At 39.9% G+C, this 25696-nt stretch overlaps 1 long non-coding RNA gene across 1 annotated transcript in view; it reads left to right on the forward strand.

Annotated features, from left to right (window-relative positions):
• Positions 1 to 1041: 1041 nt before the first annotated feature.
• The window catches only part of LOC113837827, a 37760-nt gene continuing 13105 nt past the window's right edge, over positions 1042 to 25696 (forward strand). The window contains exon 1 of the long non-coding RNA XR_003488540.2: positions 1042 to 8819. This is a non-coding gene — a long non-coding RNA (uncharacterized LOC113837827). The remainder of the gene's footprint in view (positions 8820 to 25696) is intronic.

The raw sequence follows: 25696 nt of genomic DNA on the forward strand, positions 1-25696 counted from the left end.
TCTTATTAATTATTTAATAAAGTTCTGCTTGGCCAATGAAACGGCAAGTTAGGCAGGACTAGGAGTCAAAGAGGATTCTGGGAAATGTAGTAGAGAAGTGATGTTCCAGACAGGAAGTGACATAGTAAAGAGACTCATATCTAAGCGAGGAAACAGGAAGTGGTGCCTTTTTCCCCTCTGCTCCTGCTCCAGCGGCACAATGTGATCCACCGACAAGGAGGGACGCCAATAAGGTGTCCGATAAGATAAGTCTTATAAAATATATAGATTTATGATAATTAAGACTGAGATAACAGATGAGAAGTCCTAGTCATTGGCCAAGCAGCATTGTACCTAATACAAGTTTCTGTGTATTTATTTGGGCCCTAACTCAGGCGGGTGGCTGATGTAAAGCTTACACGTGGTGGTAGGGCTCAGGCAGCTTTTGGCAGAAAGATTTATTGTAACATTGGTGGGTAAAAGCACTTGCTCTGCAAGCTTTAGGGCTTGAATCTGAATCCCCAGCACCCACATAGAAAGTTAAACATGGCTGCATGTGCCTGTAACCCCAAAGGGGTAGAGATAGGTAGATTTCAAGAGCTAGATGAAACTGCAAGTCTGAAGTAAATGAGAGATTCTGTCTGCAGGCCATAGAGTGCAGAGAGAGAGAGACAGAGAGAGAGAGAGAGAGAGAGAGAGAGAGAGAGAGAGAGAGAGAGAGAAGACACCCGACCCCTGTTACGGCCTCTGTACATATACACACTTATGCACACCCCATATAAATACACACTCATGCTACTATGTACACACATGCCATATACATGGCAAAATATTATGAAGACAAACACAGATCCTAAAGCATTTTTAAAATGAGCAATCACAACTATGCACAAAATTTAAACCTGACTGCCCCAAACACCATATATTTATTTACTAACTGCAAAAACGCGCGCGCGCGCGCGCGCGCGCGCACACACACACACACACACACACACACACACACACACACACACAGAGAGAGAGAGAGAGAGAGAGAGAGAGAGAGAGAGAGAGAGAGAGAGAGAGAACCTTTCTCCTGAGTTTTACTTGTCCTAGTTTGCTTTCTGTTTCTGTGATAAAACACTGACAGAAATCTACTTGAGGGGAAAGAACTTACTTCAGTTTACATTCTGTCGTCAAAGAAATCAAAGGTAGGAGCTTGAAGCAGAAACCATGAGGGTACACTGTTTATTCAATTTCTTTCCCTGACTTGATAAGCTACATTTTGTACAGCCCAGGCCCACCTTCCTAGAAATGATATGGCCCACAGTTGACTGGGCCATCCTACATCAATTAGCAACCTAGAACCTACCCCATCTACAGGCCAATCTGATGGAGGCAATTTTTCAACTGAGGCTCCTTCTTCCCACATGTGCCAAGTTGAAAATCAAGATTAGCCAGCATAGAATATAATGTTGTTTTTTGCTACTTTATATTGTTGTGGTCATACAATACCAGAAACTTATTTTCTACTGAGAGAATTGACAATTTGTCTTTCTATTAGCATAATGGATTAAAATATACTATTCCTATTGATAGCTGAGACACACAAGCATGTTGTAAGTTCATATAGAGATTTTCTCTATGCTTATAAAAGTAACTTAGATTTGGGCTTTTAACAATATACAAATTTTTTAACATTCATTTTATGTAATTTCTATCCAAAATAAATATAATTCATATTTGTATATAGTGTGTTATTGAGTATGTTTGTAACAAGAGAAATTCTTTGGGGACAGTACATTAACAATATTCCTTCATTAAAATTTTACACAGCAGGAAACTGAAACAGGTTTGTACAAACTAGCCTCTTTAATATTTAAATTTATTATTATTGGTGCGTGTGTGTGTGTGTGTGTGTGTGTGTGTGTGTGTGTGTGTGTGTGTATGTGTGTGTGTGTGTGTGTGTGCTGTGTGTGATGTGTGTGGATGAACATGTATTCTAAAGCATGCGTGCACAGGTTAGAGGACAACTTTGAGGAGTTAGTTCTGTTCTTCCATTGTCATGTGAGTTTGGGAGATACAACTCACATCTCCAGGCTTGTGACACAAGTACCACTACCCCTGAGCCATCTCACTGATCCACAGTCTAGCCTCTTGATCCACATAAATCAACTTTTACTCCTCCAGTACCATATGATTTTAGTGCCACGTACCATAAGACCCATTCCTATAGTGATAAGAACTCCAGCTTTGCACCTTTATGTCACCATGCTGAATAAATAAATAGGCAGAGTCATTAACAGAGGGAATTTGGGAAACAATTCCTTTATCTATTCACATACATAAGGCTCACAAGAAACGACATAAAACACAAAGATAAAAACTGATTAAATACCACTAACTATATCTCCCACCCAACTTCCCTTTGCTGGCTAACAAACATGAAGGAAACAAAGGTATAGAATAGACTTTTATAAGGAACTGGCTCTCATGGTTTGTGGCTGAAAATCTAGTATTTCTAGAATAGACTAACAGTTTGACAGTCCAGAAATTCAGGTGAGAGTGGATTTGGCAATCTTAGAGCTGAATTTTCTCTACTTTGGGAAACCTAAACCTCTGGTGTTAAGACCTTGAAGTGATTAGTTGGAGCCCAGTTTTATGAAAAACTTGTGTAACCACACCAAGACTAATATGGGAAAAATAAATTATTTAGCTCAGTTATCATATAAAGTCAATAATCACAACCAATTAAACCAGTAGACAAAGACCTGCTATTTTTTCAATTTTTATTGAAATACATAGCCATGTGAACTCATTCCTATGGACCCATAAAGGATGTTAGAGTGGACCCACATGCTTCGTATTCAAAGTATCAGCAAATCTCATTCATTTCCTCTTCAAATACATCCAGAATCACTACATTTCTTTTGAGTTGTGAATGCTCAAATCTACTTTTTTCTGTTGTTTCACTATTTTTGTGACAATGTACTAATCTCTGCTTTGTGTTCTTGAATTAAAGAACTGATTACTCCCAACTTTTCTAATTTTATGAAAACATATTAGGACAAAATATTTATTCTTGGATAAAAATTCTTTGTGTTTTTTGGGTTTTTGTTATACCATTCCATGTATTAAAATGATATCCTTTTATCCAGCTCTGTGCCCTTTGCATTTTAATTATCCATCTTTGGACAATTTGGAGTATTATAACCCATGTCCATTTAAAGGCAGCAACAGTGAAAATTTGTGACAAGACCCTTTCTTGCTTAGCAATCTGATTTCAAGTACTTTATACAAGATAAATTTGGCAGACTGAGCAAATAGCAATTCCCAGATTGGGTGTCCTTCAGAACCAGAAACTATTAAAGAATCCCATTGTGCAGCACGTGCAGAGGGTACTGGGATGGAATAGCCCAGAAGAAAGCAGGAATAGCACAGGATCAAGAGTGGACTGATTATTCCCAAAGTTACTTTCTTTGTAAAGGGAAAAGCAGAGGCAAATTCTTATGCTGGTTAAACTCGATGTGCTTAAGATAATTTAGTCATTAGCTATTCTGATTAGTCAGAAGCTCATACAAATGACTTACTTTTGCTTTCCTGTTATAAAACTTTAGCAATCCCACATTGCTTTGGTCCAGTGGGAACCAGTGTAAAAGCTCAGTCCAAATCAATGGCCTTCTATAAATGTTATTTAATATAACTAAAAAAAAAGTTCTTTGGCCTCCTAATGGAAACTGTTATGGTTTGAATGTGAAACGCTGCCCATAGGTTCTTATGTTTGAACTCTTGGCCCCCAGCTGGTGGCACAATTTAAGAATATTGGGAAGGTGGAGTTTACTGGATCACTTGGGTATGTGTCTTGAGTTTTATAGCCCAACCTCCTTTCCTATATACTTTTGGCCTCCTTACAGTGGATACAACGTGATAGTCTGTCTCCTGCTTCTGTCTCCATGTCTTCCCTATCTGATGGAATGTCTCTCCTTGAACTCTAAGCTGAACTCTTCCTCTCTAAAGCTGTGTCAGGACATGTATTTTGTCACACCAACAAGAGAAGTAACTAGCATAGAGACATTGACTATTTACTGCAAATATGCTTTGTTTGTGAGGCTTTCATTTTCATTTTTCATGTTGCTCTTATATAATTTCCAGGAATGGAAAAGGGAAAAGACTAATGTATATAACATTTCTCATATGGCAATGGCAGACAATTCTTGCTTGAATAATAGCTGATGTAAAATAAGTGCTCCATAAGAACTGTTTAGATAAAAGAATTAATGATTAATCCAGTAAAGTACATTCCCATACCTATGAAACTTAGATATTCTACTTGTTGGGAAAGATGTCTAGATTAGTGCTATAGGGCCACTATATATTCATAATCTCTAGTTCCACTTGGAATTTTTTTGGTTTTGGTTTTTTTGAGACAGGGTTTCTCTGTGTAGATTTGGGTGTCCTGGAACTCACACTGGAGACCAGGCTGGCCTCAAACCCACAGAGATCCACCTGAATCTGCCTCTCGAATTCTGGTATTAGAGGCGTGCTCCACCACGTCTCATTCGCTTAAAAATGTTTGTATTTCCACCTTGATGAGCCGGTTTCCTGCTCGCCTCAGTAATAATAATTATATATCCTGTGACAGTTTGGTCAGATATAGTTCACATATATGACAGCAGTTCTATGTGATTAAACCACTGGCTTTGTAGCTATCTTTATGTATGTAAGAACATTCTGGTATTTGCTAAATGATGAACTAATATAACAATAAATTTATCTGAAATTTTGTAGCCCTTTGTAAAATGATTCATGATTATACTCCACCTACAGTATTCTATTCACTCAATCTATAAATATCTAGCTACATTACTCACAGATATTCTTCAACTCCTGATTCAATATGAAAGCGTTTTCAGTTGGAAACCTCAGCTATGTTAAAAACATGTAAAAAAAAAAAAACAAAGGTGGGTGTAAGTATAGTTATTAGCCACTCAGCATTCACTTTAGGTGTAAACCATTGCTTTTGACATGCTATTTTTAGCTAGATGAAAGTTAATGTCAGGGAATTTAACTTTTCCCCCTCCCCAGAGGTGCATTCATCTACAGTTTCCTTCAATCCCTGCTCAGATCTGTGGACTTCGGATAAGGCAACCTTCTAAGTAACATCAAATTCAACCTTTCCTATCCTTGCCCTCTATCTCATCTCTTCATCACCTTAGGCACTATGAACTAATTACCCATAAGCCCCTTCACTCCTTTATATGGAACCTCTATTTCCCTCCTCCCCTTCCATCTCTAAGTCTGCTAAAATGCTCAAGCTGAACTTTCCTCCCTTTCCTTGAATAGTCATATTTCAGACTTGTTTGTTTGTTTTTTGGTTTTTCAAGACAGGGTTTCTCCGTGTTGTTTTTGTCCTGTAACTCTGTAAACCAGGCCGTCCTTAAACTCAGAGATGTCCATGCCTCTGCCTCCTGAGTGCTGAGATTAATGTTGTGTGCCACCATAGCCCAGTCATACTTCAGTTTCTTAAGCAAGGCTTATATGCTGTAATGCCAGAAAGTCAGAGTAAAGGTCCCAGGAGAAAGTCTGTTGGGCACAGATTGCAATGATGCTATGTTTCAGAAACTAAGCAAACATGGACGGTGTCCTAATTCAAATCAAAAGCAAGTGGGAATTGAAATGGTAGAGGCTGAATTCAGCCACTTATACATAGCCGACAACAAACTTCAATTACTTTGGAAACTGGGGCAGGGAAGATTCCTTTGGGTACACCAGTCAGCTCCTCACACAGAAGGAACAAGCAGAGACTGAGGCCCGGGAAGCTGAGGGTGGCTGCTGATAGCAGTTGAATTTAAATATTTGAAATGTTGTTGAGTGAAAATCCTGGGCTGGTCCTATAGTGTAGGTGAGGAAGGAAAGGAGAGAGATGTATCTGCAATGTGAGAGAGAATTTTCTATCAGAATGATCAAAAAATATAATGATTTAGCTAGAGTATGACTATATTTTTAGCACTGAAGAAGTTTACTCCTGAATCCAAATAATCATTTACTAGGCAATTCTTACAGCACATCACTTGTTTAGTCACAGGGATTCTTCCTTCACTGAAGGAAAGCATGGGATTTATTTTGCACCCTGGAGGGAGGGAGGGATGGAGTACTAAGTGCATGAAGGTCTGGCTGAATGTATATTGTTGACATAGGCAAAGCCATGACAAAGATCAAGGCCTCAGCCCATGGCAAATTGGCAATGCCTTTCCCCATATGGGTTTGTCCTGCTCAAAATGGCAAAGCCTTCTTCCTCTGGTTCAAGTATGAAAGTGTAAGGATTATTGATCAGTGTGCACCCAAACTAGAAACTTCAGCTTCCTCCCCCAAGAGGTTTACAGCCAGAGACTGCTTTCCTCCAGAGACCTCCTCCTCCTGGGACTAGCTAACTGTGCTGAAGTTCCCAGCGGTGGTGGTATAGGTGTGGTTCCATCAAACTGCATAGTCCATCTGATCCATCTTTTCTCTGTGTGTCTGTCAATTCCTCATCCCCTTGTTGCCCCAGTCAGGGTTCCAGATCAAAGTTGTGTGGGTTGCAGCTGTACTCTCAACACATTTAGTGTCTGTCTTAATTCCTACTCCATACATAGTAGGTATTCAATAAGTTAGTTATTAATGATGAGAAATAATGGTGATCTTTCAATAAATAATGCATTAAATGAATGCATTAAAATAAAAATAAAATGGAGATCACGAGTAAAAGAGGACAGAGTATCTTTTCTGAATGTACTGTTGTGTTGTGAGTGCTGTAAAGATGATCTTAAAGAATTTTGTGAACCCCAAAATACTATTACCAACATTAAGCGTTTTCATGGAATTCATGCTTTTTATCGCAAACTTACCATTAGTGTTATATGAAAAACAATAATATACAAGCTTAGGTTCTTGATTCTGAGAAACTAGCAACTCCTGAGTGCCAAATACATTTAAATGAAGTAATTGAAAGGAAAACAAGAGATATATGGTCCCACGAACACAGGAACACTTCTGGTCCCCAGGTAGCCAAAATGCCTTTATTATTTTGTTGGTGAATTTGACTGCTCACATTTGTCAAGGCATCAGCATTAATTTCAATAATAGCATGGTTTGTAACATTAGGTACTGTTATGGGTGGTTTATATCTCTGATTATCTGCAAATAGGAACAATAACTCCTGATATAATTCTATGATCGACTGAGAGAATGTAAACCAGGTTCTTCAAATTGAGTTGTCATTATCAATGTACAGAGGGTTCATTTTTCTGCTCTTTTGATGTATAGATAATATTTATTTTCTTACTATGCTAGTAGTTGGTACTTAGGTTTATCTAGTTTGTATTTTTCCCTGGAGGGAAAATAATTTGGTCCTAGAGCATATTGGGTGGGGTGCTTGACGAAATGTGAGTTAAAGAATACATCCTTTGGCAGAAGGGACACATCTTACTATTGAAAATGTAAACTGAGTACTTATGGGATGGAAGATGAGGGTTACTGGGGAGAAGATTGATTGGCACTCTTGGTAGTTGATTCGCCCATTGACTTTTTGCTTCTGTTTCTTGATGTGCCTTTCTAGAAGCCATTTGTTGCTGTTGGATTACGATTTCAGTGCTCCTACACTGCCTTCCTGGACAGTTATTCCATAGGTGGCATTCACATCATCCAGACTCCTCCATTGTCTTGCTTGTTTTTCGCCATTATACTTAGGGAATGTTCTGGAAATGCAACATCCTGAGGTTAGGAGGGAGATGCATAGAACATTCTAGGCTCAGTTCTAGCTTTTCATAGAACAAGGTTTTCACCACATTCTCACAGTCAGTAATATGACCATGGAGACATAAATTCCAATGCACTTTGCTTTTGGGGAACTTCTCATCTGGTATAAGTGGAACAGTCAAGGCCTCATCTACTCCAGGAAGTTTTCTGGGCTAAGACTTAGAGCAAATTCTTGACTTCTGTTGTGTCTTGCTGCCTATCTGAAAGTAATAAAACTGCTTCATGTAAATTCATCTACATGTGGGTATTCTGTTTCATCAGATAGATGAGTTGATAATCAGTACACAATGAAATGGCTTCATACTTCCTGCTATCTGAAGTCCTTAAGCATGAGAAGGAATGATTGATGGCGTGTGAGTGAGTGGTGCCTGTCAAATCCACAAACAAGACTGCTGCAATTCATTGTTAGCTCGGCCAAGTTAACAATGGTTGCACAGCGCAGGACCAATTGGGCTTTAAACTAAATCCCTATTTCTGTGCAAACGGCTGATTTGTTGACTCCTTCTAGAGTAAGGCTGGCTACATGGAACCGTGAGAAGCTGAACTGTGGAGACAAGAACAGTATTTTTTCCCCAATGGTCAAGTTCTGTGGTGGCCTTCTGGAACAGATTGAATTACTTCCACATCTTCTGATGTATTTTTTTCCCTTTGCTCTCTAAAACTAGAAGTAACATTTAAAAATCATGTCCATTTCAAAGTTAAAATATCTTCATTTTCTTCATTTTAAAGGTTCTTTTTTTTTTCTGATTCTGTGCTTCAGTGAACACGTTTATTTCCAAGCACCAAGAGCAACAGGAGCTCCTTCAGACTGTATCAGCTTACAAGCCAGTGTGCAAAGACAGGATGAAAAACCACAGGCTTATGGGATGCTTCCTGTAGGGGCCAAATTGCTTGCCACTCTTGCTTCACCAAGCTGTCTAGAAAAACATTTGGTTTCCAGATGTTCAGTATGACAGGACCCTTGTTCTTTTTCAGGATCCATGGGACTTGTACTATCCAAGATACCATCAGAATGTTTTTCCATAGTGTTTTCAGGTAAACATGTAAAGGCTAGGACAAGAAGACAGGTGAGTGTTGTAGGCGTGGAAGAATTCGGTAACATCTATTAAATAATTTTATGTATCTTTGAGATGCTGTGTTGGTGTCATTTGGACAGTATCTAAAAAAATAGAGATTTCTTTGGCTTTCTTCTCCATCCTGAGCATGATTGAGACAAGCTGACATGCAATCTGAGTGCCCACATATTTAATAAACTCTCCACATTATACTGATACACAGTGGGGATCAGAAGTTCCTGTGTGTTCTATAATTGAGAGGTAGGCATATCTGCACAAATACACATCTCAGTCTTCCTTATATTGCTTCCAGATCCACAGGATTCCATGTTTAGAAAAAAAATTAGTTTCAGGCTAATGACTGATATGAAAGTCAAGATGTATGGTACTCAAATGAAGAGCAATGAAGTAGAACAGTGAACTAAATGAAATGAAATATGTGCTTTGCCTGTTGACATTTAAGTGTCATTTATTAAATATTTAATGTCTTCACAGAAGTGGACAGCAGTTTTCTATTTTACTCTTTGGTCAATAAAATTAGTCCCAGTGGTAGATGCTATACTAGCTATAGAAATTCCTCAATTTTAATCCTTTTTCTCTTATGTATGTGATATACATGTTTCTGTATGTGTCTGTGTGCACATGAGTGTGCATGTGTGTGCCAGAGGAGAGGTTGACATTGGGTGTATTCTTTAGCCACTCTTTGCCTTATTTTTTGAGACAAGGTCAACATGGGGCTAGTAAATATGGAGCTCCAATTCAGCTAGCCCATTTGCCTCTTTCTCCTCCCATTCCCAGTGCTGAGGTGACAGACAAGCCCCAGAGTCCAGCTTTTGTTACACTAGACTCAGGCTCTCATAGTTGTAAAGCAAGCACTTTGTTTATGAAGCCACTTCCCCAGCCCTGCAATGTTTCATTCCTTTTGTTTATTTGTATTTCACCCCAGACAATCATTTATTCATTACCAATGCCTATATGCACGCATCCAATCATTCATGGTACTGAGCTCTGGAGTTCGCTGATTGTGGATGTATAGAACAAGGAAGTCAAGCCTGCCTTTTAAGGAGACTAATAATTGAAAACAAGAAGCAGCAGGCTGTCACATGTGTTACCAAAATAAAGTTGTATTATGATAAACTAGATATATGGGCAGAAGAGGGAAAGACCTCAAGGAAATATATTTGATATCATAAAGCATGGGCTATGTAGCACTTAGTGGCTGTCTCTGTTCTGTGTGTTATATGAGAACCACAGCAATTAATTTATTTATTAAGGAGATGAGCTGAGATTAGAAGTCCTTTTCTTAACCACCTTGCTCTATTCCTTTCTCTTTGATGTCTGAAACCCCCCACATTAGAGTCATTTTATTCATTATAACAACCAACAAAGGTATGATTTATGAAAAATGTAATGGGCACCAGGTAGTGCACTATATCCTTAACATGTATTGTTTACCTCATTTAATCCATATTCAGCAATCTCAATTTTAGAAATAGAAAGCTAAGAGTTAGACATCTGCAGAGCATCAAAGCTTCAATTTGTAGAAGTTCTCTCTGCAGAGTCCATACTATAACCTGCTGTATCACATTGCCTTACACAAACTACTTATACAATGAAAGCAGTGCAACAGCAAGGGAGCAGTGATTAGGAGCTTAACTTTGAAGTCAGATATCTTCACATGAATTTACTCTACAATTGATGAAGAGTGATGACTGTGACTTGGTATCCTCATCTATTAAGCACAGATGATAACAGTATCTATCTTACAGAGCTATTGTGAAGATTAAATGTCTCACTAGAAGAAAACATTAGGATGCCTGCAACCTGGTAACATTATATAAATATTTCTTAGTACTGGGATAAATTTTTCATATGACAAAATGGGACCATCGCATGTTATATCTTATATCACCTAGAAAAATTCTGACAAGATGTACATGTACTATAGGAATTGTGTACATGGAGAGTTGTAAAGAAGAAATCGCAACCAGGGGCATGAAAGTTGTAAGGTGTGTGTGTGTGTGTGTGTGTGTGTCTGTGTGTGTGTGTGTGTGTGTGTGTGTGTGTGTGTGTGTATGTGTGTGTGTGTGTGTGTGTGTGTGTGTGTGTGTGCATTGTAGTGTAGTGTATGGAGATGGTGAGTACAGCATACTTAGGATGACAGGAAGAGAATTGAAACGGGAAATATGCAATGCTGAAACAAGGCATGTAGTTAAAAACCATGTCAGAGTTTTTCATGCCATACAATGATTTCAATTTGACGATCTGCAAAGTGATAATAGAAGGCTTCAGGGAAGACAATGCCATGGCTAACTTTATATTATAGAAAAATCCACTCTGGAAGAAGCATGGAGGATAAGCTGAAAGATATCAGATTTGAAGTAGCTTGTTAAAATAGCTGTGTTTTTTTTCTATTTTAATGAGTAAAAATGAGTACTAAACCTAGAAAAGTATTAGCAGTGGGAATGGAGGAATACGGAATGTATTTCGAAGCTAATTAGGAAGCAGCATTCATGAAACATGGTAAGCAGTCAATTGTCTTAGAAAAAGGTAGAGAGAGAATCCAGTGCTTCTGGATTAGATGACTTGGGAGCAGGAAGTGGTGCAATGCACTAAGACTACCCAGGAAGGAACCTGGAGAGGGACTAGTAGAGTTCCTGAATTTCATTTAGATTTGTTTTCTTCTAGGTCCCTTTGGAAACTCTAAGCTACTGTCAAAGAGGCAGAAAATATATGAGTCCCAAAGCAATCTAGTCTGGACATAAAGACTTTGAGTTCATCAACTTGCATGCTAATTTTAAGACTACAGTACTGTTATTGCACAGAAAGAGTTTGAAAAGTATAAAGAGGGAGGGAACAAGGACAAAGTAGCAAATTATTGCAGCCTTTAAGGGGGGTGCATAAGGAGAGGTTAGCGATGGAGACTGACATGGAACAGTTGAATGGAATCATGGCTGCTTGTTCCATTTTGTCATTAGCCTAACATTTACCAGATAGAGTGGTCTGAGAGAATACTAACAACCAATAGATTTATTGGAATGTGCTACAGCAGTGGTTCTCAACCTGTGGGTCATAATACCTTTGAGGGCCAAATTATCCTTTCACAGGGGTCGCATATCAGATAGCATGCATATCAGATATTTACATTATTATTTGTAATAGTAGCAAAATTATAGTTATGAAGTAGCAACAAAAATAATTTTGTGCCTGGGGGTCAGCACAACATGAGGAACTGTATTAAAGGGTCGCAGGACTAGGAAGTTTGAGAACCACTATGCTATACCAAAGATCCACATTTTTCTGTGAAAGTGTTGTAGACCATAAAGTCTTGCCACAATTAATCACCTCTATTGTTGTAGGGTGAAAGCACTATAGACAAATTTTTAATAAAATGGGTGTGGCTATATTTGAATATAGTATTGAATATAAACTCCAAAATTTGTTTTGAATTTGTGATCATCAGAGACTTTCTTCTTATAATTTAAAAGTTGTTACTACTGTATGTATGTATGTATGTATGTATGATATGATAGTATGTGTATGAGGTGTGTGTGTGTGTGTGTGTGTGTGTGTGTGTGTGTGTGTAAGACAGAAAGAGAGAGAATGAGTGAGTATGAGTGTACACATTACTACATGAATGTGGAGTTCAGAAGACAACTTTGCGGATCAGTTCTCTCCTTCACCTGGATTCTTGGGGTCAAAATAAAGCTTGTTGTACTTACACCGCAAGCACTTCTGCCTACTGAGCCATCTCACCACCTTGTTGTGATTTGTTTGAAAGCTCATCTATGTTTTAATTTTTGGAAAATATCAAGCATACTAAAATTATGAAACAAATTCCTGCATATCTATCACCATTATGTAATAATTGTCCAAGAAATACTGTCACTATATTTTGTACTGTATATTATATCCCTGAAAAATACTTATCCTATCAAGGAGACATGAATGTGGGAAAGGGATTTGTAAGGAGGAGGAGGCATAATAAAGTGGAGAGGAAATTAAGAGGCAGTAGGTAGAGTGTTACAATAGTCAGAATGTAGTATAGACATGTGATTAAAAAAGCTTTACAGCTGTGTAATGTTTCCTGAACTCATAGATCATACTAAAATAGATTGCTGAGCAAATCTGGCCAATAGACTATAACTTGTCAATGTAGTCTGAGAAAAGCAGTATGTTTGACATGGGAAGTGGTGTATAGATCAGAAGCAGACTGCTCTCAGCTAGCACTTGTCATTATGTATAACATCTGGAAAAATACAGAACAGTGAGAAAGCAAAGACAGATTGAAGATGTCACTTCAAACAGATAAGGGTAGAATGCCAGGAAGAACTTGTTTACAAATGGCTCTACTATATATGGAATTTCCAAAGGAGAGGACTGGGGCACTAGGGGGATTAGGAAGCAGGGACTAAAAGGTATCAGTCTTCTTTTTGAGATTATAAAAATTCCCCAAAGTTTATTGTCATGAAGATTGAATAACTTTGAATACAACACAATTCAAAAGCATTGCATTGTGCAGTGTAAATGGGAGACTTATGTGGAATGTGAAATGTAGCTATAAACCTTCTTATCAAAGAAGCAGAAAAAGGGAGTGTGGTGGTTTGAAAGAAAATGCCCCCACAAAGGGAAGAAAATGGACTCCAAAAGGAGTGGCACTATTAGGAGGTGATACCTTTTTGGAGGAAGTGTGTCACTGTGGGTGTGGGCTTTGCGGTCTCCTATATGCTTAAGAGCTGCCCAGTGAGACAGACCACTTCAGGATGCCTACAAGCTGTAGAATTCTCAGCTACTTCTTCAGCGCCATGCTTCCCTGCATGCTCTCTACCATGATGATAATGGACTAAACCTCTAAAACTGCAAGTCACTACCACAGTTAAATGCTTTCCTTTTATAAGAATTGACATGGTCATAGTGTCTCTTCACATCAATAGAAACCCTAAGGCATGTAGGGAGAATAAGGAACCCACAAAAAACACCCATCTGAAGCTAATAAGCCCAAAGAAAACTGACACCAGATAGTGAAACAAACTGAGGTGACTCTCTAGTTTAAAGTCTTTGGCTCTCTTCTGAAAAAATATAGTGACCATTCCCTAGGTTTCCAATGAACAAGCACCTAAGCATTTATGGGTACAATTCAAAAAAATACACACAATGTTTAAATCATAACATAGCCAATCTTTAAAGATAAACTCACAAACATTATCAAGAGATATGAAGAAGGAACTGGCTCACTGCAAGTTTGTAGCCAAAGAGAATTTTTTTTTCAAAAAAAAGAAGAAATAACAAAAAAGGACAAAAGGCAGAAGCAAATACTCATTAATTATGAAAATGTCTACCATCCAGGGACCCATTAAATTCACACTGGTAGACACTTACATTGGCATATTACAAGCAATATTGGAAAGAAAAGTTGGATCCATATCAATTGATTAAAGAAATATCTCTAGTATATGTTATTCATTGGGAAAGAGAATCAAGTCAAAAAAATGTACATAATGTCCCCTTTGTGCCTATGTGTAAGTATAAATGCATATGTGTAGAGAAGAGCGAGAAAAGTAAACAGCAACAACTTGTTTCATTCTGAAAGCTCTGAACACAGCATTTTTCATTAAAAATCTGGCAAAACTCATTTGGAGAAAAGCCAGAAAAATGACTATTTGTAATCTTCAATTACCTCACACAGTGTGAACAAACACTATGCTACATCAATTTTAACCTGTTTGACGAATATGGAACATGTGTAATTTGTGTCATTGTTATCCTGAACCTCCCTGGGAGAGTGACATACTAAATGTAGTAAGCACTGCATCATTATGTCAAAATCTTGAAAATGTTGAGCTGTAACATACTTGTGTAACAACGTGTGTGTGTGTGTGTGTGTGTGTGTGTGTGTGTGTGTGTGTGTGTGTGTGTCTTTATTTTAGGAAGCTTCTAAAGTAGTATATTGATTTTTTGAAAAGTCTTTAGTGTTAGTTATCCTTTCCAACCTTTATCTTATTTATTATATGTCCATTCATTTTCAGTTAGTTTCCTTTATTTATATTTAAAATACAATATATGTTGCTCATGTTTCCTCTTCAGCTCTTCCAACATCCTCCACACCTCCCTACCTAACCAACTTCCTTATGCTCTTTCTGGCTCTTTGTGTGTGTGTGTGCGTGCGTGCGTGCCTGCGTGAGAGAGAGAGAGAGAGAGAGAGAGAGAGAGAGAGAGAGAGAGAGAGAGAGAGAGAGAGAGAAAGAGAGTGAGCAAAACCACAAAACTAAAAATCAAAACAATCAACAATGAAAATCGCTGCAGAGCCAGGCAGTGAGGGTCTAGTGTCTGAGCTCTTAAGAATTATTCTATGGCCCTTTCAAATTAAAAGACAACATCCCTTTTAGAGCAAGGAGGCCATTGAAAGTGTAGAAATAATTTAAATGGAAGGCACCTGGACTTAGAGTAGCAATGGAGGGGCCGAGGAAATGGTTCAGATGTCACATGAGCATGGAGATCAGAGCTTAACTCCCTAGCACCCAATTTAAAAAGCCCAGATGCGTTGGCACACTGGTGGAAGGAGCAGAGGCTGGCAGTTTCCAGGGGCTGCTGGTCAGTCAGCTCAATCAATCACTGAGCTTCAGGTCTAGGGTTCAGCCTAGTGGGAGACCGTCTCAAAAAATCAAAGTGGAGAAAAACTGAAAGAAACAAATCAGTCTCTGGCTTTCACACACAGGCATGCACTTGCATACACGTGTACACACATGTTAAAAGAGGCATAAGACAGACATATATGCACACAAAGAAGCAACCTGGGTTTTGGATGTGGTTCATGGCTGTGTTGTAATGTGTGCCTGTGACTTTAGGTAGGCACTTACGCTTTCTTTGCTGTTTGGCCCTGAGTACTTTCAGTTGCACTCAGGAAGCTCAGTCTGGGAGTTGGTAGCTGTCACAATGACTCATTTTGAGGAAAGAGGACTAGAGATAAGGAAAAGGAGTATTCCAAGGCTGAAGTGCCAGAAGAGTTCCAGCAGGCCATGAGGTAGTGGCAGGGAAGGTAAAAGAGAGAAATCACCCAGCTGTTCCCTGGTCATGGAAGGTATGAGCATTTTCAAAAAGCCAACTTCATAAATCAAGCTTTAGGGTCTTATCTCTAATTTCTTTTCTTGGCTCCTTTTTGGCCACCATCCTGTTGTTTATCTAGAAGGAATTTCAAGTGTTACACAAAGCTGAGAGGGCACATAAATAGTTGGTTTTGATGAAATGATGTTCAGAGAGTGAATGGCAGACACTCCAGGGCCAGGCCCTGGGGGAAGACTTTCAGTGAGAAGATAATTTCAAGTGATCATGGACCTAGAGATGCCGGAGCTGGGGGCTTGAGCTGACCCTACTCCAGAGTTTATTGTTCATTGGCCTTTGCATCATGGTATTGTCCAGTCTCTGGTGACTGTACAAATACTTGAGAGATGAAATACCACTGAAGAACTGAAGCAGACACAGCAGCTTTTATGAACAGGAAACTAGCACACTTTTCAATCATCAGGCCAACTGTACAGAGCTGTATTCCTAAAACGCCGGAATTGTCCACAGCTGTCTTCTTAGCATTGGCCCTTAATATCTTTCAATCTTGGGGAATTTTTTCTCTATCTTTAACGATGCCCATCTAATAACTAAAAGAAATATAGAAGGTCATCTGAAGATCATTGGATCCACTCAGATAATCTTAGACACACCTTTTGCTACAAGTAGTAGATTTCAAGTTGAATTGAGGATTATGGGTAGGCTCTATAAATTCCCTGAAACTGTATTCACATTATTATGTAATTCAAACATGAGCATCATTCAATGCATAGACTTTTTCTTATCCAGCTAGGTTGTACTGGACTGCGTTACTACTAGGGATCTACTTGGAAACAATAGAAAGCACAGGTTCTTCTAAAATCTCGACTTCCAATTCTACCACTTAGCAGCAGAGGGGGTTTGAACAATTTGATTGATCACTAAAAATGTGAGCTGTAAAATGGAGAAAATAATGGTGTCAAACCTTGAATTACTGTGTGGCATCCATTGAAATTAGGGAGAGGAAATTGTTCATGGTATAAAATGTGTGCTCAATAAAAACAATTTCATGAACAAATATTTGTTGAGTGCCTAGTGTATGATATTTACTCTTCTGTGTCTCAGAGACAGAGTCATGATATACAACCTATGCTCTCACGAGACTTCTGCAACAGTCAGTCATATTATATGACTTTTACAACAGTCAGCATTCATTCAAAATACCTATATAAAGTACCTGAGCCACAATTCTGGCAATGATGCTAAGATGGAGAACAGAATCATGCTCCCATGATTTTTGCACTTGGGTCAAACAGTGGTTAAAAAGTTAAACAAAAACCGAATGGTGATGAACCATCAAGGACACAGAGGTGGCTAAGAAGAACAATATGGATGTGGAAGAGGGCACTGATTTTGAGTGGGATGCTAATAGTAAGCTCTTCAGGACATAGTGACATTTGATCTGCTATGTGGAAGAAGGAGATGTTTATGAAAAGGGAAGGATGGTGTTCTCATTTTCTATGACTACTGTAATAAATTACCTCCAACTTTATACATTCCAACAGCACTGAAAATCTACAGTTTCCATGAATCAACAACACAGGTGCAAGATGACTGAGGTAGTTAATTTGTTTAAGGCCTCTAAGATCAGCGTCAAGGAAGTCATGGCTACAATGGATACTCTGAAGAAATATCCATGTCCAAGTCCATGTCTTTTTTTGCATTTTCTACATGTCTGCTTCCATCACCAAGACACCAAGGTTGTCTGCAGAGCATCTCATGCTTCAAATATCTCTGGCTTATTTTTCTTCTACAAGTCTCTTCATCTACTGCAGTGCTTCTCAACCTTCCAAACTCTGTGCTCCTTTAATACAGTTCCTTATCTTGTGGTGACCGCTAACCATAAAAGTTATTTCTGTTGCAACTTGATCACTGTAATTTTGCTACTGTGATGAGTCATAGTGTAAATATCTGTATCTTCCAATGGTCTTAGGTGACCCCTTCAAAATGGTTGTTCAACTATCTCAAGAGGGTTGCAACCCACAGGTTAAGAACTGCTGATCTGGAGGCTTTGAACCTATATGGAGAATCCAGGACAGTCTTCCATTTTTCAAGTCAGTTTATTCATAACCTTAAGTATATGTATACAAATCTTTTTCACCTGCCATGTAACATGGTCACCAGGGTGATACGAGAAGCAGAGGAAAGCAGGGGCAAAATTCTACTTTGCACATGTAGAAAGCCTCTAGCAGTTAGAGAAAGGTTTTGGTCGGCCCATTTAAGGAACTGAGAAGTCAGTGTGTCAGGGTCATTGTGAGCGAGGACAGTAGGTGAGACAATGTGAGGATGGGAGGGCAGGGGTCAGTCAACTTATGCAAATGGGCCGTGGTCAGGAATCTGAAAGACATGGGAAACCATTACTGAGACTAAAACTGGGATGTGCCATGGTCTGCTTGCCATATTCCAAGAATCATACTTTTTACTGTGTGGAGAACAAGTTAGAAGGACGCAAAAGTGAAAGTGAGAAAAATCATCATATGAAATCATGACAATGGTCCAAAACCTGAATTCTAGAGTTTCTAATCTTGCTCCAATGATGCAATACTGGGGCTCACTTAGCTCTCTGTGAAATCTCCTAAAATACTCATTTGTAAACATACAATATTTACATGCATAATTCTTTGCTAAATCTGATGCTGTCTTTTATAGTCATGTAGTCTGGTATAGTCATGTAGTTGCAAGAATGAAGGGTTACAGCAAAATTAAGGGGAGCACATACACCCCTTCACTTACTGCTTTTTTTGAAATTTTTGGTGAAATGATCATTCCATTTTATTTCACTTTAACTGGATAGATAATTTGATGTACTGGTTTCACATAAGAATGCTATTCTCCCACAAAGGAGGACCTGAGTTAAGACTCCTAGCAATAGTGGAAGGATACTTCAACTGGCCTACCCCTGTAATCATATTGATGAATATCCCAACTATCATCATAGAGCCCTCATCCAGTAATTGATGGAACATGACGAAGAGATACACAACCAAGAACCAGACCAAGCTCTGGGAGTCCAGTCGAAGAGAGGGAGGGGAATATGTGAGCAAGGGAGATAAAGATGATGGAGCAGTCTACAGAGACAGCTGAACAAGCTCATGGAAACTCATGGACTCTAGACCTACAACTGTGGAGAGTCCAGGGGACTGAACTAGGCCCTTTGTATGTGGAAGACAGTTGTGAAGCTTGTACTAGCTGAGAGGTTCCTGGCAGTAAGAGCACAATACAAACGTGGTACATGAGCTAGCTTGTTGGAGCCAATTCCTTAGGGTGGGATACCATGCTCAGTGGCAGCAGAATCATGATAGTATCCCAGTACATGAGCTAGCTTGTTGGAGCCCACTCCCTACAGTAGGACGCTGTGCTCAGTCTTGATGCAGGGGGGAGAGGCCAGGCCCTGCCCCAACTTATTGTACTAGACTATGTTGACTCCTCATGGGAGCCCTTACCAGTTGGGAGAAGTGAATGGGGTGGGCTTGGAGGAGCCTTGGGGGTGGGAGAAGGCAAGCGGGGCTGGAGGAGGGGTGGGAGGGAGAACTGTGGATGGAATGTAAAATGAAATTTAAAAAATTAAAAAGTGGTAAAAATACTATTCTCTAAGAGCTTGTCAGAGAAACATTTCTAAAGAGAAAGGAATCAATTAGACATCAAAGTCAGCTTGATGTAAAATCAGGGTCCTTCCTGTGTCCTTCCAGCCTCTTGCCTTTACTGGGCCATCCAGCTAGCTGTTAGAAATACATTATTACTGTGGGAATGCATCCAAGGTCCAAAGGCTATACAGATAAGAAAACTGCAGATTTCCAGAAGAATGTATCAGAAGAAGTCAAGAGTTTTGGGGCCTGACTGCTACATAGGTAGGCCCTTTGGTCCCAAGGTTTAAACATTTTCTGAGTTTGCCTGAAAGTCTGATCAGATGAGAGTCCTATAGCCTTCTCTCCTACATCTCTTTGAGCACAGGTCACTGGACCTATAGTCCTAGGGCCTTAGATCCCAGCACTTCCTTATCCGGCATCCTCTCCCCTCCCCTCCCTTCCTCTCCTCTCTCCTCCCCTCCCCTCCTCTCCTTTCTCCTCCCCTCCTCTCCTCTCCCCTACTCTCCTCTCTTCTCTCCTCCCCTTTTCTCCCTTCCCCTCCTCTCCTCTCCCCTACTCTCCACTCTCCTCCTCTCCTCTCTTCTCTCCTCCCCTTTTCTCCCCTCCCCTCCTCCTCCTCTGCCCTCCCCTCCTGTCTTCTCCTCTCCCTCTGCTTTCTCTCTCTTCTTCTTTTTTCTACTCTCACCTCACCTCCCATCCCCTTACCCCCTCTCCTCTCTAGCTTTTAAGAACCCTGTATTTGTATGTGTGCTCTTTGAAGCTCTTAGATTTTTCTCTTCCATTTCTTCATTGTATTCCTTCATTATATACCTATCTGAATTTTTTATCCCCACACTTTCCCTAAACAACCCTTATCCTTATTCTCATTATTTCTAGGTCTATTGTACACCTGGGCCTTGGAAACCACTTGTCCATTCCTCCCACTCACATCTCCCTTTTCCAAGTCTAAATTTTCATTAACATTATAAATAGGCCTTTTTTTTCTATGCTCCCTCCAATTTTCCCACCATCATACACATTGAAAAGCGGGAAAGACTTTCTGTGAAACCTGACAAGCAGGTGTCAGATTTGTGAGAGGGGACTTAAAGGCAGCACTACTGGAGTCTTAACCGCCTGAGTTGAAGTAGCTGGGAGCACACTGAAGAGGTACTAGAATGTGCACTTAACATTTGAAGGAAGTTCTTGTAACTGAGAAACGAAAGTAGCATCGTTATCCCCTTTGAACAAACCTACATAGCTCCTAGTGGAGTAAGGCCTATGTCCTGACACATTTGTTTTATCTAGTTGCTGCAATGGTAGCTTCTTTGGTGATGATGGACAAGGGGGATAGGGAGACAGAGAGACAAGGAGAGAGGGTGAGACACTGCTGGAGGGAGCACTAAAATTGATCCAAGAAAAATCTTTTCAGTATTTTGAAAATACTTTTGAAAACATGTGGAGAGTATAGAGGAGTCTGATTCTAGCAATTTTCTCTGGATGAGAAAGGTGATTTCTGTAAAATATGGCCCAGAGGACAGTCTTCTTTTTGTATCAAATTATTATTATGATGTCAAACATTTATTTGCTCAAACCCATTTAATCCTCACAATGAAGAGATAGAGGCTATTATGTCTGCCTTTCCAGCTAGGAAAATGAGTTGTAGAGAAAGGAAGTAAGTAGTTCAAGGTCACATAGCTGGTAAGTGACTGAACCACATTCAAGGCAGATGTTGCCACATACTGTACCAGTTCACATCCCCATTGTTCTCTGTATGCACTGCCATCCAGTCAGCAAACTGCCGTGAAGACTGGAAGTCCTGTTTCATCCAACTCATGCTGCTCTAAATTCTTTTCCTCTTCTTTGCTTCTGTCCCCTCCTCCCTGACTTCCAATGTCGTGTGTGTGTGTGTGTGTGTGTGTGTGTGTGTGTGTGTGTGTGTGTGTACATGAACACACGTGCATGCGCTCATGAGTGTTAGGAGTGTGTCACATGTTTGAAAGTGGGCATTGGTGAGACATATACACATACAGAGGAGAAGACAATGCCGGGTGTTGATTTTCTCCTTCTAACTTGTTTGACACAAGATTCCTTATTGTTTGTAATTGCCTATGTCAGGCTGTCTGGCCAATCCATGAGCTTCTGCCGATAGTTCTGTATCTGCTTCCCATCTTGTCATGTGAGCCCTGGGTCTGTAGACACACTGTAGACCCACACTATTCTGTCCAGCTTTACATGGCTTCTGGGGATCTGAACTCGGGACTTCATTCTTACACAGCAAGCATTTCACGCACAGAGTCACCTCCTGAGCCCTTTCAATAGTTTTTGAGATGACAAAAAGAGTAGGAAATAGGAAAGATTTGTAATGGGGATACAGTTAGTTCACAGCAGAAAAACCTTGAATTCTGTACTGAAACACATATTAATGACTAAAAGTCACAAGCTATCTTCATGTTAGCCAAATTCGTAGGTTGTCTTTTCTACAGAGGAAATGAAAAGCCTGTATACCCCTTCCATGACTCCTCCAGGGTCACACATCTGCTGGATGTGTTAAAACCCAGGACTATAAGCTACAGGTCTTCAACTGTTTGTCCTTTACCCCGACTTCCTCCCTGAAGCCTTAGCTCTGGAGCCAGGCTTCTCTGTTCCCTTATGTTTTTCCCTCACACTTCTCTCACTTCCTCTTCAAAGTTACTTGCCAAGCCATCACCAGAAACAGGAGTTGTATTTTAATTTTCTGGATGATTTCCTGACTGGTCACATTCTCCTTCAGTGATTACTTCTGATCATTGTCTTTTCTCGGTAGCAACTCATCCGTGTAAAACCTATGAAGGAAAGTAAGCTCGCTGCAATTCTGTGCCTACAATGCTGAGAAACCCAATCCCTTCATGTCAAAAATGAAAGGCCAATTAAAAAGAATAATTCTGTTTTCTTTATATACTTTCAGTTTGTAAGGATGGGCTTTTCACACTTTTTGATATTGCAAATCAAGGTGTGGCCTGTGGTTTGATCTCTCTGTGTCTCTGTCTCTGTCTCTCTGTCTCTGTCTCTCTCTCTCTCCTGCTTCCCTCCCTCTCCCCCTGCTCCTCTAACAGGCAAGTGACTTACTCATAATCATGCTGCTACAGAAACACAGGCTGGGGATCTGAAATCAGGAGTTCATGCTGACACAGTAAGCCCAGGCAACCCCTCCTTAGCTCCAGAGTCCTTTCTAGTCCTTCATGAAGGGACTCTGGATTTTAGGAGGTTGCTGTTGGACAAAGATGGTGGATGACACTCTTGAACAACAGGAGGTACCACTTAGCAGACTAAGAATAGATTAAGGCACTGAAAACGATCCGTGTATGTAAGGTGTACATTTTCAAGAAGGCATTCCTCGGTCCCATGGGTTTGTGAATCATTTCCATGTTACTAGAGTAGGTTGCAGTAGCCTCTGAGGTCTCTTCTTAGCCAGCTTCGTCTGAGTGGGTGCATTCAGAGAAGGAGTAAAAGGCAATCATGTCCATTTCTTTGTCATTTAGTAGAAATACCCCCCAAAACAGCTTAAGGCATTTTACATTCACTCCTCTTTTTCGTCACTGATTTTATAATTCTAACATGATTCTGCAATTAGATCTTGTGCAACGTAAAAGTTTTCTTCTTTTATTCTTTTTAACGAAGTAGTGGAACCCATGGCCTTCCAAGGGAAGGCCTCTCCTCACACCTGACATGCCTGAGTCCACAATACCCATTGGGGAGATACTGCTTGAGTTCTAAATGTGGAATTAAGATAATGACTCTAATTTCTCCTTCTTTATTCCTACTTAACAGGAAACAGTGTAGAGGGTCCTTTACTTATGATGGTTTCATATATATATATATATATATATATATATATATATATATATATATATATTCAGAGTCATCCAAGGCTCTAAGTCAACCACAATATTTAATGGTGTGCTGTGCTGCTTGCTGTGCAGGGCTGTTTTGTAGGCTGGGTATATCAAGTACATTTTGGACTTGAGGATATTCTCAATATACAATAAGCTCATTAGAATATAACCCTTCTAACAGTCAAGGGACATTTTTTTTACCATTATCTCAAAGATATTCTTACTCAATCTGTGTACATCCCACAAATAAAATGTAAACACCATGAAGTACACAATTTAACAACTACTTAGATGACCTTACCTTCTAGAATTCGAGTGTTAAAAGTTCTAGACTTGATCAGAGCTGATTTTAGACCTCCAAATAGTGCTTTCTTTTCTTTCTTTCTTTTTTGTAACCTTCATGGGCCAAACTACCATCCAGGTTTCCTATTTATGAAAGGAAGCAATAATGATACTTAATCACCTCACGTTTCTGGGGAGTTAAATGATTAGCAGGTGGTGCACCATAAAGCTTCGTAGTAACTGTTAGCTGTACTGTACACACTCCTATTCCTTTCATACTAAATAGCACTCACTGCCTATTCTGTGAAGCTGAGGCTGGCACAGAGATGGAAAAGGCTTTCTTGAGACCACTCAGTGTATCCTCTTGTCCTAGAACTCCTTAACAGGATACTATTGGCTCCTTCAGTGACAAGAGCTTCAGCTCAGAGCTCGAGTTCCCAGATGCCTGAGCATACTAGAGGACAGCTTCAAATACTCTCTTGACATGTGTCTCACCCTCTATTCATTCCTCTTTGCTGTCCATCCTTCCTGGAGGAGGAATGAAGTTCAATGCTATAAGACCATTTGAAAAATCTCAAAACAGTTTTCTCTTAATACTGTATATTTTCCAGGGTTTCTGTCTCTGTCTTCTGTCTTACTCTATTCCCATTGTGCTGAGAGTGGTCAAAGTAGTAGGGCAGTTGAAAGGTCCTGGGGGCAGGGAGGTCTCCCCCATGTTTCTAGGTAATCACTGGGATAGATTTTTGTGTCCTTGGAGAGTAACTTCCTTTGGAACTTCACACAGTTTCTGGTTCCTCTCTTCCGAATGTCTGAGATTCTACTGAGAACAAGAAACAGGCTAATACCCCATCTCCATCCTGGCCCCCTCTCCCGCTTCTCCAGACACCCACTTCCTTTATTGCAGCTGCAGCTGCTGGGTCAGCCTGGGAGTCTAAACCCTGTTCCTCACAACCCTTTTCCCCAGGTAAAAATAAATAAAATGTCAGTGAGCTGATTGCTTTTTGGATTGCACCTCACCTCTTTCTTCCTGTTTTGAGCTTTCAGGTTTCTTAGTGGAAACTACAAACCTTGCCTTGACTCCAGGGTGGGTGTGATTTCCTTCTTCCTGGCTCCCGTCCCATCCCCCCCCTACTCCTTCCCCAGCTTGACTCTCTTATCTCTCTAATTGGACTTTCTCACCAGCTAAGGGGTTTCATCTTCTCCCAAATTACGAAATGTCTGCAAAGGATGCTGGAACTTAATTTTCTATAACCCACCCAGCAATTTAAGCCACGGAATGAAAACTTGTAATTTATGTTTACCCAAGACTCTCTTCGCAACCTTAAAGCCATTGTCACTGGTAGTACAATTGGTTTGGGGAACCAAATTCATAAGTTTATAAAAAGTATGCTTGCCTTACAAACACACCTCCGGAAATATTTCTTAATCTTTATTAGGCCCACCAATTTCCTTTATAGACACAGAAAACGTAAACACAAAGGGTGATGGATACACGGAAGGAAGTTTGGTGTGCTTTTCTACATTAAGCGAATTCCAAATCTGCAGATTTCATCCAATTTGAATTAGATTTCTTTTAATTCCAGAAAATTCCAAAAAGCAAACCGTGAGCTTGCTTTTTTTTTTTTTTTTTTACAAGCACTGCACCAAACCCATGTGAAGGAAAGTGTTTGGAGGCATATCTTACTGTAGCCCCACTGCGTTTCAGAGACCCGCGGCATCTCTTTAGCATTCACGGTGTGTAGCTTGACTCCCTTGCTTCTCTTTGTATTCTGTGCAGGGAAGTTTAAATCAGCGGTTCTCAACCTGTACATTGCAACTGCTGGGGGGGGGCGGTGGGGGCTGTCGAATGACCTTTTCACAGTGGTTGACTAAGACCATCCGAAAACACAGCTATGTATGTTACGATTCATAACAGTAGCAATGAAAGGCCAGCCTGGTCTCCAGAGAGAGTGCCAGGACAGGCTCCAAATCTATACAGAACACGCGCCCCCCCAAAAAAAACAGTAGTCATGAAACTGGTAGTTATGAAGTAGCAATGAAAATAATTTTATGGTTGGAGGTCACCACAACG

Source organism: Cricetulus griseus, chromosome X, assembly GCF_003668045.3.
Source record: "Cricetulus griseus strain 17A/GY chromosome X, alternate assembly CriGri-PICRH-1.0, whole genome shotgun sequence".
NCBI classification, from domain to species: Eukaryota; Metazoa; Chordata; class Mammalia; order Rodentia; family Cricetidae; genus Cricetulus; species Cricetulus griseus.